This window comes from Monodelphis domestica, chromosome 7 (genome assembly GCF_027887165.1).
Source record: "Monodelphis domestica isolate mMonDom1 chromosome 7, mMonDom1.pri, whole genome shotgun sequence".
In the NCBI taxonomy this organism is placed as follows: domain Eukaryota; kingdom Metazoa; phylum Chordata; class Mammalia; order Didelphimorphia; family Didelphidae; genus Monodelphis; species Monodelphis domestica.
Genome location: NC_077233.1, coordinates 93,289,313 through 93,306,233, shown reverse-complemented (window position 1 = coordinate 93,306,233; position 16,921 = coordinate 93,289,313). Strand labels below are relative to the sequence as shown.

The window sequence follows — 16,921 nt, the reverse complement described above, 5'->3', positions numbered from 1 at the left end:
ATTAAATATTTCAAGTTTCTATTTATCAGTTCCTTTCTCTGGAAGTGAACATTCACAAATTATTCTTCAAATATTAATTCTGTAGCCATATATAATATTCTCTTGGTTCCACTCATTTCACTCCTCAAAATTTCATGTAGGGTTTTCCAATTTTTCCCGTTAATATGCTTATCATTTCTTACAGCAAAGTAGTATTCCATCACAATCATATGCTACAACTTATTCAACTGTTCCCCAGTTGGCAGACATCCTCTCAAGTTTCCAGTTCTTGCCACCACAAAGAAAACTGCTATAAATATTTTGGAACATACACGTTCTTTTCCCTTTTCCCAGATCTCCTTGGGAAGCATACATAACAATCCTCTGAACATAATTTCAAATTGCTCTCCAAAGTGGTTGAACCAGTTCACAGGTCTACCAACAGTGCATTAGTGTTTCCATTTTTACACATCCCCTCCAATATTTGTCATTTGGCCCTTTTATCATTTTAATCAATCTGATAGCTATGAGACATGTCAGAATTGCTTTAATTTGCATTTCTCTAATCAGTAAGGATTTAGAGCATTTTTAAGTACCTAAATATGGCTTTGATTTCTTCATCCAAAAACTGTCTGTTCACATCTTTTAGCTTCTTATCAAATGGGGAATGATTCATAATTATAAATTTGACAATGTTCTCTATTTATTTTAGATATAAGATCTCTATCCGAGAAACTGTCTACATATATTTTCTACCCAATTTTCTGCTTTCCTTCTAATCTTGGCTATGTTTATTTTATTTGTACAAAAAATTTTAATTGAAGAGGAAATTAAAGTAATTATTAGGAACTATTTTACCCAATTATATGTCAATAAGTCTGATCATCTAAATGAGATAGATCAATACTTACAAAAATATATAATGCCTAGGTTAACAAAAGAAGAAATAGAATACTTAAATAATCCCATCTCAGAAAAAGAAATTGAACAAGTCATCAGTGGACTCCCTAAGGAAAAATCCGCAGGGCCAAGACTGGCAGATTTTTTAAAGAACAATTAATCCCAATACAACACAAACTATTTGGGGAAACAGCCTGACATAGGCATCCTACCAAACTCTTTACAACACAAATATGGTACTGACGCCTAAACCAGGAAGAGCAAAAACAAAGAAAAACTATAGACCAATCTCACTAATGAATATTAATGCAAAAATTTTAAATAAAATACTAGCAAGGAGATTATAGGAATATATCACAAAGACCATACACTATGACCAGGTGGGATTTTTGTGAGGAATGTAGGACTGGTTCAATATTAGGAAAACAACCAGAATAATTGACATCATCAATAACAAAACCAATAGAAAACATTTGATTATTTCAATAGATGCAGAAAAAATTTTTGACAAAATACAGCACCCATTCCTATTAAAAAGACACACAAACAAAACCAATGCACCCAAGATTAAAAGAAAGGGAGAAAACTAGGGGAAATTTTTTTCATCAAGTATTTCTGATAAAGGCCTTATTTCTCAAATATATAGAGAACTGAGTCAAATTTATAAGAATAAAAATAATTCCCCAATTGATAGTCAAAGGTTATGAATAGGCAATTTTCAGATGAAGAAAACAAGGTTATAAATAATCACAAACAAAAAATGTTTTAAATCACAGTTAGAAAAATGCAAATTAAAACAGCTTTGAGGTACCACTTCACACCTATAAGATTGGCTAATATGACAGAAAAGGAAAACAACAAATACTAGAGGGGAAGTGAAAATTGAAACATTAATTAACTACTGGTGGAGTTGTGGACTCATTCAACCATTCTAGAGAGCATTTTGGAACTATGCCAAAAGGGCTTTAAAACTGTGAGTACCCTTTGATCCAGCAATACCACCATGAGGTCTCTATCCCAAAAAGATTTTTTTTAAAGGGAAAAGGATCTGCTTGTACAAGAATATTTATAGCAACTCTTTTTGTTGTGGCAAAGAATTAGAAACTGAAAGGATATCTACCTATTGGGAAATGACTAAGTTGTGGTATGTGGTTGTAATGTAATACTACTATACTATAAGAAATGATGAGGATGATTTAAGAAAATTCTGGAAAGACCTACATGAACTGATGCAAAGTGAAATAAGCAGAACCAGGAGAACATTGTACAAAATAACAGAAATATTATATAATAAACATTTATGAAAGATTTAGTTATTTCTAACAATACAGTGGTCCAAGAAAATCCTCAAGGACTCATGTTGAAAACAGCCATCTCCCTCCAGAGAAAGAACTGGTATCTGAATGCAGACTGAGCCAGACTATATTTCACTTTATTTCTTTACTTTTGTTTGTTTGAGTTCTCTTTCATAAAATGACTAATATGGAAAGATGTTTTACATTATTACACAAGTAAAATCAGTATCAGAATGTTTACCATCTTTCAGAGTGGGAAAGCAAAGGAGAGAGAGAGAAGGGTGGGAATTTGGCTCAGACTTTAAAGTTTAAAATTTGTTTTTTCACATAATTGAGGAAAAAAGCAATAGTTTATTTATAATAAATTTATTCGTAAATTCTCTTCTATCCATACAAATCTGATACATAATATGTTCCCTCTTTTTCTAATTTACTTATGATATCTCCTTTTATGTCCAGGTCATTTATTCATTCTGATCTTATCTTAATGAATGGCATAATATGTTGGTCTATGTCTACTTGCCAAACTGCTTTCCAATTGTCTCAGCAATATTTACCAACTAGAGTTATTAACCCGAAAACCTGGAACTATATTTTTGCCAAATATAAGATTACTATAATTTTTACTACTCTGTGTCTGTTTTGTTCCACTGATCTATGCCTTTTCTATTTCTTAGGTAGTACCAGGTAGTTTTGATAATTCCTGCTTTATAATACAGTTTAAAATTTGATACTGCTAGATTGCCTTCCTTTACATTTTTTCATTTGTTCCTTTGACATTCTTGATCTTTTGTTCTTCCAAATAAATTTTGTTATTTTTCTAGTTTAATAAAATAATTTTTTGACAGTTTAATTGCCATGGCATTGAATAAGTAGATCAGTTTAGGGACGGTTGTCATTTAATTATATGGGTTTTGCCCACCCACAAACAATGAATATTTCTCTAATGTTTAAAACCTGATTTCATTTGTGTAAAAAGCACTTTTAAATTATGTTGGTGTAGTTCCTGAGTTTGTTTTGGCAAGAATACCCAGGTATTTTATTGTTTGTGGGTATTTTAAATGGGGTATTTCTTTCTATCTCTTCTGGCAGGTCTCTGATAGTGATATATAAAAATGTGGATGATTTATGTGGGTTTATTTTATATCCTGCTACCACTTTTTCAGCAAACATCAATCTAACAACTGTTGGGCCTCAACAAGGTTTGAAGACTTCAACAAGGACTTTGGATGTTTGGGGGTAAAAAGAGTAGAGACAATCACCTCCTATAATGAGAGAATTCAGTGACCAGTTCCTTGGTTGAGTGCCTTAGGTGCAGATGCAAGCAGGATAGAGAAAGTGGGGCTTAGTGATCTCCTTGGGAGAAGAGTTCATGCTTTTTACCTGAGGGGTGCAGTAAAGGTTGGAGGCCACAGAGTGTTCCATTTTGAAAGGAGAAGCCCACAGCTTTTTCTTCCCTAGACTCCCAGCTTCTGGGTATATCCTTGGATTCCATCTGAAGAGGTAAGAGGATTACAGAGAGTTCTGAATGGCCCATGTTTTTAGATACATCTTCTAGATGTGTCACCTTTTCTTACAAATACAAGAGTGGTTTGAATCTTAGGTTGAGAAGTTGGCAGGTACTTTGGAGTCTTGTCTAATCTTCTCATTTTAGATAGGAAGAAAATGAGGTCTTGAGAGATGAGGTAATTTACACAAGCCACAAAGGTAGTTGTAAATTATAGAACAGGGAGTTTAGAATCTCCTGATTCCAAATTTAGGGTAATTTCCATTCCAACAAGTTCCCTGCCCTCCTGAGCTCAGCTTGTTCCTCCCTCTGAAGCCAGCATAATAAAGATTTTGATCAGTAAACCAGAGAAAATAGTAGGTACCCGGAGGACTCACCAGAAACCTAGGAATAGCTCAAGCCATGAAAGATCTTGCTCCACACTCTGCCCACCAGTTTCCATGTTTCCCCCATCCAAGTCCAGAACCTTTTAGCCTTCAATCACCCCTCTTCCCTCTCTAGATCAAGAATTCCCATTCCTCTGAAGCATTGACTTACTTGTAGAGATATTGAGTCCAACATTTAACAACTTCAATATGTGGTCAGTTTGGGACTGCCTTGATTTCTAGATCTTCAGGGATCTCCAAGTACTTTGTCAGGCTTAGCTCTCAGATGCTTGGTGTAACTTTCAGCCTCTTAGCTTTGGGAAATGGATCTTGGTGCCTGGATTAGTCCTTCATAGCCTAGGTTAATGGGTACAGCCTTAGAACCTGTTGTTAGTCCCCAGCCTTTGAACTTCTCCCTCTGAGTGGTTGCCCTGTGACCACTCCTTCAGAGAGGTGACCAACATGAATGACAACTTCCAAATACACTCCTCTCAGGTACTAAGTTCTTACCTCTCAAGCTTGGATGGGTAGTAAGAACCTGTGAATTTTTACCAGGCAATCTCCAATTCCCAGTCAGGGCTACCTGAATGAGTAATAATCCATGGCCTACCATCTCTTACCTAGAGACCAGAAGAGGGCAAGGGGAGTTGATTTTTCCCTGGAAGAACATTGGAGGATATAGGCAGCATATCTGACTACAGCTAGGGAAGGGGCAGGATATTTGATGAATATCTAGGTTTGAAGGAGAAGAGGCACAAAGAATCACTGGGGCTCGGTGTACCTCTCCTTTGTCTTCCCGAGTCTGAGAGTCTCCTGAGCTCAGAGTCACAGGGCTACCCTCATTCTGGTAGAGAGAAGAGGCCCCGTTTAAGTGCCTTCATGGTAAGAAGGCATAGCCTTTGTTTAGGGGATGGAAGACCCTCTGGCTGGAAGGAAGGTAGACCCCTAGCCCTTGAATCTGAGTCAGGAAAGGGCTGATTTCTTAGGCAGCCAGAATTCTCTTAAGTTCCTTGCCTGAGATCTGTTGTCTCCCAGGATCCAAAATGGTAAAATGGCAACCCAAGATGGCACAGGCAGTCTCCGGAGTGCCTACTTCTAGATGGACATCTCTGCTCCCAACTGGGAGTCCAGTTTCTAGTTTTGAAAATCTTACATCAACTGTGAAGGGAAGAGAAGACAAAAGGAATCAGAGGACCAGGAAGGGACATATGTCGTCCCTCAGAGCCCCATCACTTCTTCCTGGCAGAAGGAAATGCCACATTTATCCTGACAAACTATCAGATTACTGTGCTCTGGAACTTTTGAATTCCCCATCCCAACTTAAAACATGGGATTGTTCTCACCAGTCCTTTAGCAGGAAATACAGGGCCCAATATGTAGGGAAGACCACACATCATTCTCCTTCTACAGGAGAAGTACTTAACTCTTTTTTTTGTCATGGACCCCTCTAGCAGCCTGGTAGAGGGGTCCATGACAAAAATGTGTTTTTTTAAATAGGGGTACAGAGAATGTTTTAAAATGAACAAAATAAAGTTCATGTGGTGATAAAGGAAACCAATTATTATAAAATATAGTTATCAAAATACCCCAGACCCCAGGTTAGGAAATCTTGCTCTATAGGGTCCAATTCTGGGAACTCCAGGAATCAGAGCAGAGAGATGATATGTAGGGGTTGGGAGGTGGGGTGTATTTTTAAAGGATATACTTACCAGAGTTATCTGTGCCTGTCCTGATTGGCCTGCTGTAGTCCGTTAGGGGAATCTGTGCCTGTCCTGATTGGGAAGGGCCTGCTGTGGTCTGTTGGGAGAATCAGGGCATTATGGTGCTGTGGGTAGAAGAAGCTGGTTGAGGATGGTTTGAAGTCAGAGACTAATATGGGTCAATAGATTAGGAAGAGAGAGAAAAAACAGCCTATGAAAGGATCCCAGCAAAGCCAGCAGATTATGAACTTTATGAGGGCAAGGCTTTTGTCTTTGGTAAAGAGGATATGCTTTTCAGAGGCTCCCTAAATATATGCTTGATGTTTCCTTTTGAGCCCTCAGTCAGACTAGGGATGGGAACAAAAAGGAAAAGGTGTCATATACCAGGTCCTGTAGGGTCCCCATAGAAAGAAGCATCTTCCTCTGCCTAGAAGCCCAGAGCAGATTGAAGCTGAGTCTCAGGGGACATGACAAGTATCTCTGCCCAGGGTCCTAGGATCCCTCAATAATCCCAGGGACACAAACACCCCAGGCCTTTTTCAGGCACAGTTAATCTAACTATGGTTGGTCTGCCATCATGGAAGACCCCAAAAGGAAGAATGTATGTGTGTACCTGGTTATAAAGGAAGTTGCTTTGTTTGTTTGTTTTCATACACACATACACATACACACACACACACACACACATACACACACACACACACACACACACACACAAAGAAACAAAAACCCTGGAGAAAAGAATTGGAAGGAAAATAAATAGTTCAGAATATAATATAAAACATTTTAATTAATTAACAGATTTCCTAAAAACTAATGTAACCAGCATCAGATCAGGCTCATGTGCCTGGGGTGGCATCTCCCCACCTGGAGAAACGAAGGAGCTTGTTTCCAAGAGAGCTGCTATGACCTGGAATGGATGGAAAGAAATTGTAGACCATGAGTAGACATTCTATAATTATTGAGATAACTATGTGATAAATGGGAAGCTTTTATGTTGGCTCCAGAAGGCTTCTGCAATGCTTCTTTTGTCTTGGTCCTTCAGGCTGTTCTATTCTTTGTTGGTTTCTTTTGCTCTTAATGTCTAAGTGATTAATGTCTTAAAGATCAAAAGAGCAAGATACCCAAGAGTCATTGTCCAGGCCAGATTTAACATCCAGTCCAGCACTGCTACCCTGAGGAGCCCTTCATGACCTTAGAGAGTGACTCTCTAGATACGCACCAGCAATAGTTGAGATTAAGATTCATCCAAATATCATATCCAATTTGAACATGAACTTGATGATGATACCAATGTCATGTAGAAACTGGGCTAAGAAGATGACCCTGGGGGGGGGGCAGGGAGAACACTTATAGTTTGTGTTGCCCTGACTTGGGAAGTACATGGCCCCTTATAAGAGCTTGTTGACAGTAAATGGCAAGAGTCATTGGCCTCAAACAGTGGGAGCTCCAGTTTATGGCAAGAGATAAGAGATTCTTCAATCCCTCAGGTAACCCTCATAAACCCTGAGGGATCAAAGTGGCTGTCCTGCAGACTTCCAGTCAAGATGGCAGCGTAGAGAAAGCTAAAGTTCAGATCTCCAGAAACCCTTCTCTACAGAACTCAAACTATATGCTCCTAGGGCACGGAAATTCAAAACGATCAACAGCATAGACCCCGGGAATCCTCCTCCTGGACCTAGATCAAAAGGTATGCCACCCCCCCCCAAAAGCCAGAACCCGAGATCACTCGGACCTAAGGGGTAGGCAGAAGGAAGGTCCCAGGACCCATCCCCCCAACCCAGAGCGCCGAGTCCAAGGCAGCAGAGGGAACCTCAGAGCCTCAGGACTGGCTATGCTGAAGGCCGCTTCCTGAAAACAACCTGACTCAGACGAGGGGGCACCCAGACAGCAGGGAAACAGAGAGAGATGGGGAGAGCTTGTAACCCCCTGGCTGGATCCTTCCATCCGAGTCTCACGGAAGGTCCCTGCCTCAGGGCATACTCAGTTCAACCCAGGGAAAGCTAATCCTATCAGGAGCCCTTGGAGCTCCAGGAAGCCGCGGTCCCTTCCCCCTCAGAGTGCTGGCTCTCCTGGCCGGCTAAGGCACAGAAACAAACACCCCGGGGAAAGGGCCAAGCCAGGCTCAGAGCTTGGAAGTAAGGCAATAGAGAAGCATCAGGAGGGAACCTAGGAGGGCAGTAACATGGAAACACCAGCAATTCCTGGCTTCCCAGAAAGAGAGAACAACAACTGCATAGAACGGACAATCTGCCTAGGGCTAAAACCTCTGAACACCAGACAAAGATAAGGAAAGCTAATCCTCCCCACTCAGATAGATATGGCAAACTCCACAGAAGCACAAAAGCCCCAAAATTCCAAGAAAAACAAGAAGAAGGGGGCGACTTTGGACACATTTTATGGAGCAAAAATACAAAATACAGAGGAGATAGAAGAGGAAACACAAGCAAATGCTCCAAAACCTTCCAAAGGAAATGGAAACTCTCCACAAACCCATGAAGAATTTGAATCAGAAAGGATCAAAAAGATGGAAACCCTCTGGGAGGAAAAGTGGGAAATAATGCAAAAGAAATTTATGCATCTACAAAACCAGTTTGACCAAAGTGAAAAGGAAAACTAGGCTTTAAAAGTCAGAATCAGGCAACTCAAAGACAATGAGCAAGAATTAATAAAGCAAAGCCAAAACACCAAGAAATTAGAAGAGAACATAAAATACCTCACTGACAAGGTGACAGACTTGGAAAATAGAGGAAGAAGAGAGAGATAATTTAAGAATAATTGGACTTCCAGAAAAGCCAGAAATAAACAGCAAACTCGACATCGTAATACAAGATATAATCAAAGAATACTGCCCAGAGATCCTAGAACAAGGGGGCAATACAGCCACTGACAGAGCTCAAAGAACACCCTCTACACTAAATCCCCAAAAGACAACTCCCAGGAATGTAATTGCCAAATTCCAAAGCTTTCAAACAAAAGAAAAAATCCTACAAGAAGCCAGAAAAAGACAATTTAGATATAAAGGAATGCCAATCAGGGTCACAGAAGACCTTGCAAGTTCAGAAAGGCAAGAGAGCTGGGTCTTCAACCAAGAATCAGCTATCCAGCAAAACTGACTATATACTTCCAAGGGAAAGTATGGGCATTCAACAAAATAGAAGATTTCCAAGTTTTTGCAAAGAAAAGACCAGAGCTCTGTGGAAAGTTCGATATCGAAAAACAAAGAACATGGAATACCTGAAAAGGTAAATATGAAGGAAAGGGAAAAGGAGAAAAATGTTATCTTTTTCTTTTACTCAAACTCTCTTCTATAAGGACTACATTTATATCAATCTATGTATACTAACATGTGGGGAAAATGTAATGTGTAAATAAGGGGAAAAGCAGAAATAATAAATGCAGCCTTTTCAGATCACAAGGCAATAAAAACAATGATCAGTAATGGTACGTGGAAAACCAAATAAAAAACTAATTGGAAATTAAACAATATGATACTCCAAAACCGTTTAGTTAAAGAAGAAATCATAGAAACAATTAATAATTTCATCGAGGAAAATGACAACGGCAAGACATCCTTTCAAACCTTTTGAGATGCAGCCAAAGCAGTAATCAGAAGTAAATTCATATCCCTGAGTGCATATATTAACAAACTAGGGAGAGCAGAGATCAATCAATTGGAAATGTAAATAAAAAATCTCAAAAGCGATCAAATTAAAAACCCCCAGCAGAAAACCAAACTAGAAATCCTAAAAATTAAGGGAGAAATTAATAAAATCGAAAGAGATAGAACTATTGATTTAATAAATAAGACAAGAAGTTGGTACTTTGAAAAAACAAACAAAATAGACAAAGTACTGGTCAATCTAATTTAAAAAAGGAAGGAAGAAAAGCAAATTAACAGCATCAAAGATGAAAAGGGGGACATCACCTCCAATGAAGAGGAAATTAAGGCAATCATTAAAAATTACTTTGCCCAATTATATGGCATAAATACACCAATTTAGGTGATATGGATGAATATATACAAAAATACAAACTACAAGCTGCCTAGACTACCAGAAGAAGAAATAGAATTCTTAAATAATCCCATATCAGAAAATGAAATCCAACAAGCCATCAAAGAACTTCCTAAGAAAAAATCCCCAGGTCCAGATGGATTCACAAATGAATTCTATCAAACATTCAAAGAACAACTAATCCCAATATTAAACTACTTGACAGAATAGGCCAAGAAGGAGTTCTACCAAATTCATTCTACAACACAAACATGGTACTGATCCCAAAGCCAGTCAGGTCAAAAACAGAGAAAGAAAACTATAGACCAATCTCCCTAATGAATATAGATGCAAAAATCTTAAATAGGATAATAGCAAAAAGACTCCAGCAAGTGATCAGAAGGGTCATCCACCATGATCAAGTAGGATTTATACCAGGGATGCAGGACTGGTTCAATATTAGGAAAACCATCCACATAATTGACCACATCAACAAGGAAACCAACAAGAACCACATGATTATCTCAATAGACGCAGAAAAAGCCTTTGATAAAATACAACACCCATTCCTATTGTAAAAAATAGACTCGAATACAGGACTACAATCCCCACAAGTCTTTGCTCCACTTCCTCAAAATGCTTTGTAATCTCACAGGAATTCTGAGGTGGGCCAAGATGGAGGAAGGATTTAAGCTGGTGGCAAAGGTTTTTGGCTTTTTTTTGGACTTCCATTTTGGAGCAGAGGTGTCTCTTCCATAATGTAGGTGAGGTCTTGTCTAGGCCTCTGGCCTAGGCCCGTTTTCCTTATCCTGTATTTTCTTTAATCCTTAATCCTTAATAAACCTCTAAAAAATATAATACTCCTTGCAGAGAGAAACTAATTTCTACCTGCCTCAGTCTCCCCATATTCCTAAATTTTAACTGCTACACTATTAAAAACACTAGAAAGCATAGGAATAGAAGGGTCGTTCCTAAAAATAATAAACAGTATATATCTAAAACCATCAGCTAATATCATCTGCAATGGGGATAAACTAGACGCATTCCCAATAAGATCAGGAGTGAAACAAGGATGCCCATTATCACCTCTACTATTTGCCATTGTACTAGAAACACTAGCAGTAGCAATTAGAGAAGAAAAAGAAATTGAAGGCATCAAAATAGGCAAGGAGGAGACCAAGTTATCACTCTTTGCGGATGGCATGATGGTCTACTTAAAGAATCCTAGAGATTCAACCAAAAAGCTAATTGAAATAATCAACAACTTTAGCAAAGTTGCAGGATACAAAATAAACCCACATAAGTCATCAGCTTTTCTATATATCTCCAACACAGCTCAGCAGCAAAAACTAGAAAGAGAAATCCCATTCAAAATCACCTTAGACAAAATAAAATACCTAGGAATCTACCTCCCGAGACAAACACAGGAACTATATGAACACAACTACAAAACACTCTCCACACAACTAAAACTAGACTTGAGCAATTGGAAAAACATTAACTGCTCATGGATAGGACAAGCTAATATAATAAAAATGACCATCCTACCCAAACTTATTTATCTATTTAGTGCCATACCCATTGAACTCCCAAAATATTGCTTTACTGATTTAGAAAAAACCATAACAAAGTTCATTTGGAATAACAAAAGATCAAGGATATACAGAGAAATAATGAAAAAAAAAACACAAATGATGGGGGCCTTGCAGTTCCAGACCTTAAACTATATTACAAAGCAGCAGTCATCAAAACAATTAGGCACTGGATAAGAGACAGAAAGGAAGATCAGTGGAATAGACTGGGGGCAAGAGACCTCAGCAAGACAGTATACGATAAACCCAAAGATCCCAGCTTTTGGGACAAAAATCCACTATTTGATAAAAACTGCTGGGAAAATTGGAAGACAGTGTGGGAGAGAATAGGAATTGATCAACACCTCACACCCTACACCAAGATAAATTCAAAATGGGTGAGTGACTTAAACATAAAGAAGGAAACCATAAGTAAATTGGGTAAACACAGAATAGTATACATGTCAGACCTTTGGGAGGGGAAAGATTTTAAAACCATGCAAGACATAGAAAGAATCACAAAATGTAAAATAAATAATTTTGATTACATCAAATTAAAAAGCTTTTGTACAAACAAAACCAATGTAACTAAAATCAGAAGGGAAACAACAAATTGGGAAAAAATCTTCATAGAAACCTCTGACAAAGGTTTAATTACTTAAATTTATAAAGAGCTAAATCAATTGTACAAAAAATCAAGCCATTCTCCAATTGATAAATGGGCAAGGGACATGGATAGGCAGTTCTTAGATAAAGAAATCAAAACTATTAATAAGCACATGAAGAAGTGTTCTAAATCTCTTATAATCAGAGAGATGCAAATTAAAACAACTTTGAGGTATCACCTCACACCTAACAGATTGGCTAACATGATAGCAAAGGAAAGTAATGAATGCTGGAGGGGATGTGGCAAAGTAGGGACATTAATTCATTGCTGGTGGAGTTGTGAATTGATCCAACCATTCTGGAGGGCAATTTGGAACTATGCCCAAAGGGCAATAAAAGACTGTCTGCCCTTTGACCCAGCCATAGCACTGCTGGGTCTGTACCCCAAAGAGATAATGGACAAAAAGACTTGTACAAAAATATTCATAGCTGCGCTCTTTGTGGTGACCAAAAACTGGAAAACGAGGGGATGCCCATCAATTGGGGAGTGGCTGAGCAAATTGTGGTATATGTTGGTGATGGAATACTATTGTGCTAAAAGGAATAATAAAGTGGAGGAATTCCATGGAGACTGGAATGACCTCCAGGAAGTGATGCAGAGCGAGAGGAGCAGAACCAGGAGAACATTGTACACAGAGACTAATCACTGTGGTATAATCGAACGTAATGGACTTCTCCATTAGTGGCGGTGTAATGTCCCTGAACAATCTGCAGGGATCTAGGAGAAAAAACACTATTCATCATAAGCAGAGGATAAACTGTGGGAGTGGAAACACCGAGCAAAAGCAACTGCCTGACTACAGCGGTTGAGGGGACATGACAGAGGAGACGAACACTCTAATGCAAATATCAACAACATGGCAATGGGTTTGAATCAAGAACACATGTGATACCCAGTGGAATCACGTGTCGGCTATAGGGGGTGGGGGGGGAGGAAAAGAAAATGATCTTTGTCTTTAATGAATAATGCTTGGAAATGATCAAATAAAATATTATAAAATTTTAAAAAAAGAAAGAAATGACAAATACAAAAAAAAAATGTATATACCCTTTGACCCAGCTGTACCATTACTCGGTCTGTATCCTAAAGATATCAAAGACAAAGAAAAGATCTATATGTCCAAAAAAAATAAAAAGTGGCTGTCCTGGCTCTGGAAAAGTCCCATGAAATTTCTCTATGGAAAACTGTTGTCATTTCCTGCCCTGGTCATTTGTATATTCTGGAATTCTTGAGCTAGAAAAATGACCCGTTCTGGTTTTCTTTTTCAGTTTCTTGATCACTATCAGTGTGGTATTCTTCTTAGACCATGGTTGGAATAGTTGACAGGGGACATGGGCTACCCTGCTTCCTCTTACTCCATCATATTGACCCTTACAACTGCATTTAGTTTGTGTGAAAACTTAAAAATAAGATAAAAGATGAAATTATCTCTTTGATTTCCTATGTTCACTTTTATCTTTTGCTTGGTAAAGAATCTTCCTTTCTCCATTATTATCTAAGGTATCTCCATTTCTTTTCCTCTAATTTGTTAATGATATGACCTTTCCTATCTAGGTGAGTATTGTAACCATTTGGGGTTTCTCATGGTAGATCTGTGAGCCATTGGTACTTAACCTAATTTTCTGACTTCCCAACAGTGTTTGTTGAAAAGAGAAGTTTCATCCCAGTAGATGGAATCCTTGAGTTTATCAAACACTATACTACTATGTTCCAATGGAACTTTGGGGGGTCTTATTTATTTAATTGTTCATTTGATGACATTTTGTGCTTTCTAGCCAGTATCAGATAATTCTGATTTCTGCTTCGTAGTATGTATTTTATAATAGTATATATTTTATATATTTACATGTAGTGTACATTTATTTCTATGTAGCATGTTTTATGTTTTTTGTAGAATCATTTAAGATGGAATGTCATCAACCTAAAACTCACACTAAAGCCAACAGAGTTCCTCCTCTCTGAATGAAGTGAATGGAGGGTGGATAATGGAGTTATTGTTCTTTAGTCATTTCATCCTTGTCTGACTCTTCATGACCCCATTTGGTGTTTCTTGGCAACAATGATACTGAAATGGTTTGCCATTTTCTTCTCCTATTCATTTTACAGATGAGGAAAATGAAGCAAACAGGTTAAGTGATTTACCCAGGGTCACATAGTTGGTAAGTATCTGAGGTCAAATTTGAACTCAGATCTTCTCAACTCCTGTCCTGAGTGCTTTATCCATTGTGCTACCTAGCTGCCCTGGATAATAGAGAGCTCCTCCAAAATACTGGATTTCATCATTTTCCATCAGCAACACTCCTCTGGACTTCATCATGCCCACTCAACCCTCACCCCCAAAACACCTACCCACTTTTAAGTTTCTTTTTTTTCTGCTGTCCAACCCTGTGCCAACATAATAAAAATGATACCACCTAAATTAATTTTCCAAGTTAAGTTCTGTACCAATCAAAATGCCAAAGGATTACATTATATCCCATTTATATAGTGCCTGTGTGCCAGAAATTTTGCTAACAAATATTATATCATTTTATTCTAAAAACATCCCTGAGAAATAGATGCTATTAATTGTCCCCATTTTACAGTAGAGGAAACCAAAGCAGATAGGTTAAGTGATTTGTTCAGGATCACACAACTAGTAACTACCGTCAGATCTTCCTGACTCCAGACCCTGTGCTCTATCCACTGTGCCATCTAGCTGCTTCAGAGACAGCTTATTACTCTATAAGCATTCCTGCTTGAAGAGAAACCCCAAAAGGCTGATTCAGTTTCTTCCACCCCCTCTCAAACTAAATAAATTTTTTTTTCTGACTGAAGCAATATCTACTGTTTTAAAAAAATTAAAAAAAAAACTTAAAAACTTAAGCCCCAAAATTCTAATTTCCATTTACACAGCAAAATAAAAAAGAAAATTATATATGAAGCCCTGAACTTCCATGTCCTATGGTTTATTTTTAAAGCTTATAATAAATTCTACTTAGAGTTTTCAAACCATCCTACTTATCTGTTTCTTTCTAGTCTCTTCTGTGTATTATTTTTAAAATTTTCAATGACCTTTTGTATTAGTATTAATAACCCCAACTGCCAATTAAAAATTGGAGAGAAAAAAATAACAAAAATACCTTTTACAAATAAGACTTGTCAAGCAAAAGAAATCCACTCAGTGACCTCATCCAAAAATGTCTTTTCGTGCATCTTGGAACCCATCACCTCTCAGTCAGAAGGAGGTTCTCTGGACACATGGTTAATTATTGCATCATCAGAGTTCTTAAGTTCTTCAAAGTTGTGTTGTTTTTTTTTTACAACGTTCTTGTTTTTGAATAAATTATTTTTCTGGTTCTGCTCATTTTGCTCTGTGTCAATTCACACTATCCAGGATCCTTTGCAATCACCCTTCATAATTTCCTATGGCTCAATCATATTCCATTATAGTAATATAGCACAATTTTTCAGCCATTCCTCAATTGATGCTTCCTCTGACCTCCAAATTAATGGGTTCGCTTGGTATTTGTTCTGTGTATTTGTTGTGTAACTATCATTTGGCAGGAAGGCAATCAAGGATTGGATATATAGTTTGGGGTAGCAATCAGCAGTGCAGCTTGAATCTACAAATTATTATCTAAATCTTTTCTGTTCCCTTCATTTTCCTATATAGGAAAAGGATGTTTATTTCCCTTTCAGAGAATCTCTCCAGGATTTTCAGTCTTTAACCTCCCCCAATTCCATTCACACTTCTTTCTCTATAGATTTTGATGATTTCTATACCAAACTTATGGTGTTTATATGTGTTCAACCTCCTTTGTTTATTTCATATAAGATTGAGGTTCATCTGATGGTCACTCTCCTTGCCCCTTCCTCCATGTTTCCATGCACTTTTTCTTCTCATGTACCTCAATCATGAAAAATAGCAAATTCTAACCCTTTCTCTTCTACCAACATAGAAAATGTTCCTTTTAATATCCCTTATCTTTTCCCTCTTGCAACCATCAGAAGAGAACCAATCTACCCTCAGGTCCTTAGTTTAGTTTTGGTTTTTTATTACTTATTAAAAACCCTTCCCTCCTATCTTAGAATTAATACTGTATATTGGTTCCAAGGCAGAAGAGTAATAAGGCCTAGGCAACTGGAATTAAGGCCCAGGGTCATACAGTTAGGAAGTATCTGAGGTTGATTCACACTCCCCATCTCCAGGTCTGGCTTTCAATCCACAGAACCACCTAGCTGTATCCAGTTTTGTTTTTATTTAATACATAGAATAGCCTTGGAAGTTTTTAGGGTTCTGAAGATCAACTTTTTCTTTTCTTTCTATTAAAATGTTGGGACTATATTAGCATACAACTTTTTCTAACTGCTAAAGTAAATTTATTCTTCTACTTTGTTCTTGCCTCTTGTGTTTATATTTCCTACTCATCTTTGGTCTTTGTATCAGAAATGCTTAAAGGTCCTCAATTCCATCAAAGATCCAATTTTTCCTTTGGAGGATTTTACTCAGCTTTTCAGATTAAGTTATAATTTGTGGCACACCTATGTCTTTTGTTTTTTGGTATATTGTACTTCAAGTTCTCTAATTTTGAGGAGAAGCTGCCATGCATATCTTCTGTGAGTTTGACTACGGCTCCATAGTACTTATTACTTCTTTCTAGATGATAGAATGACATGAAAATGCTGAATATGGGCTATAATGATTGGTGGATACTTTCTTCACTTTCCTCTATATTTTTAAAAGATCTGGGCAATTTGAGTGCATGAATTCTTGAATTATTATGTCTAGGGTTTTTTTCCTTTTGAATTATGGTTTGAAAAGATTTCAATGATTCTTCAATTATCTTTCCTCAGCCTGCTTTCCAGGTCAGCTTTTTTATATCAGATATCTTACATTTCTCATATTTTTTCAGGGTTTTATTTTATTTGAATACTTCTTCCTTTCTCATTGAATCATTGG

The 16,921-nt window shown here is 37.6% G+C and overlaps 1 long non-coding RNA gene across 2 annotated transcripts in view; it reads right to left on the bottom strand.

Annotated features, from left to right (window-relative positions):
• Nucleotides 1-5,064: 5,064 nt before the first annotated feature.
• LOC107649678 (uncharacterized) overlaps nt 5,065-16,921 on the bottom strand; it is a 50,675-nt gene continuing 38,818 nt past the window's right edge. For both annotated transcript variants that reach the window (XR_001623720.2, XR_001623719.2), the window contains exons 3-4: nt 5,756-5,843; nt 5,065-5,204 (exon numbers count right to left, since the gene is read on the bottom strand). This is a non-coding gene — a long non-coding RNA (uncharacterized LOC107649678). The remainder of the gene's footprint in view (nt 5,205-5,755; nt 5,844-16,921) is intronic.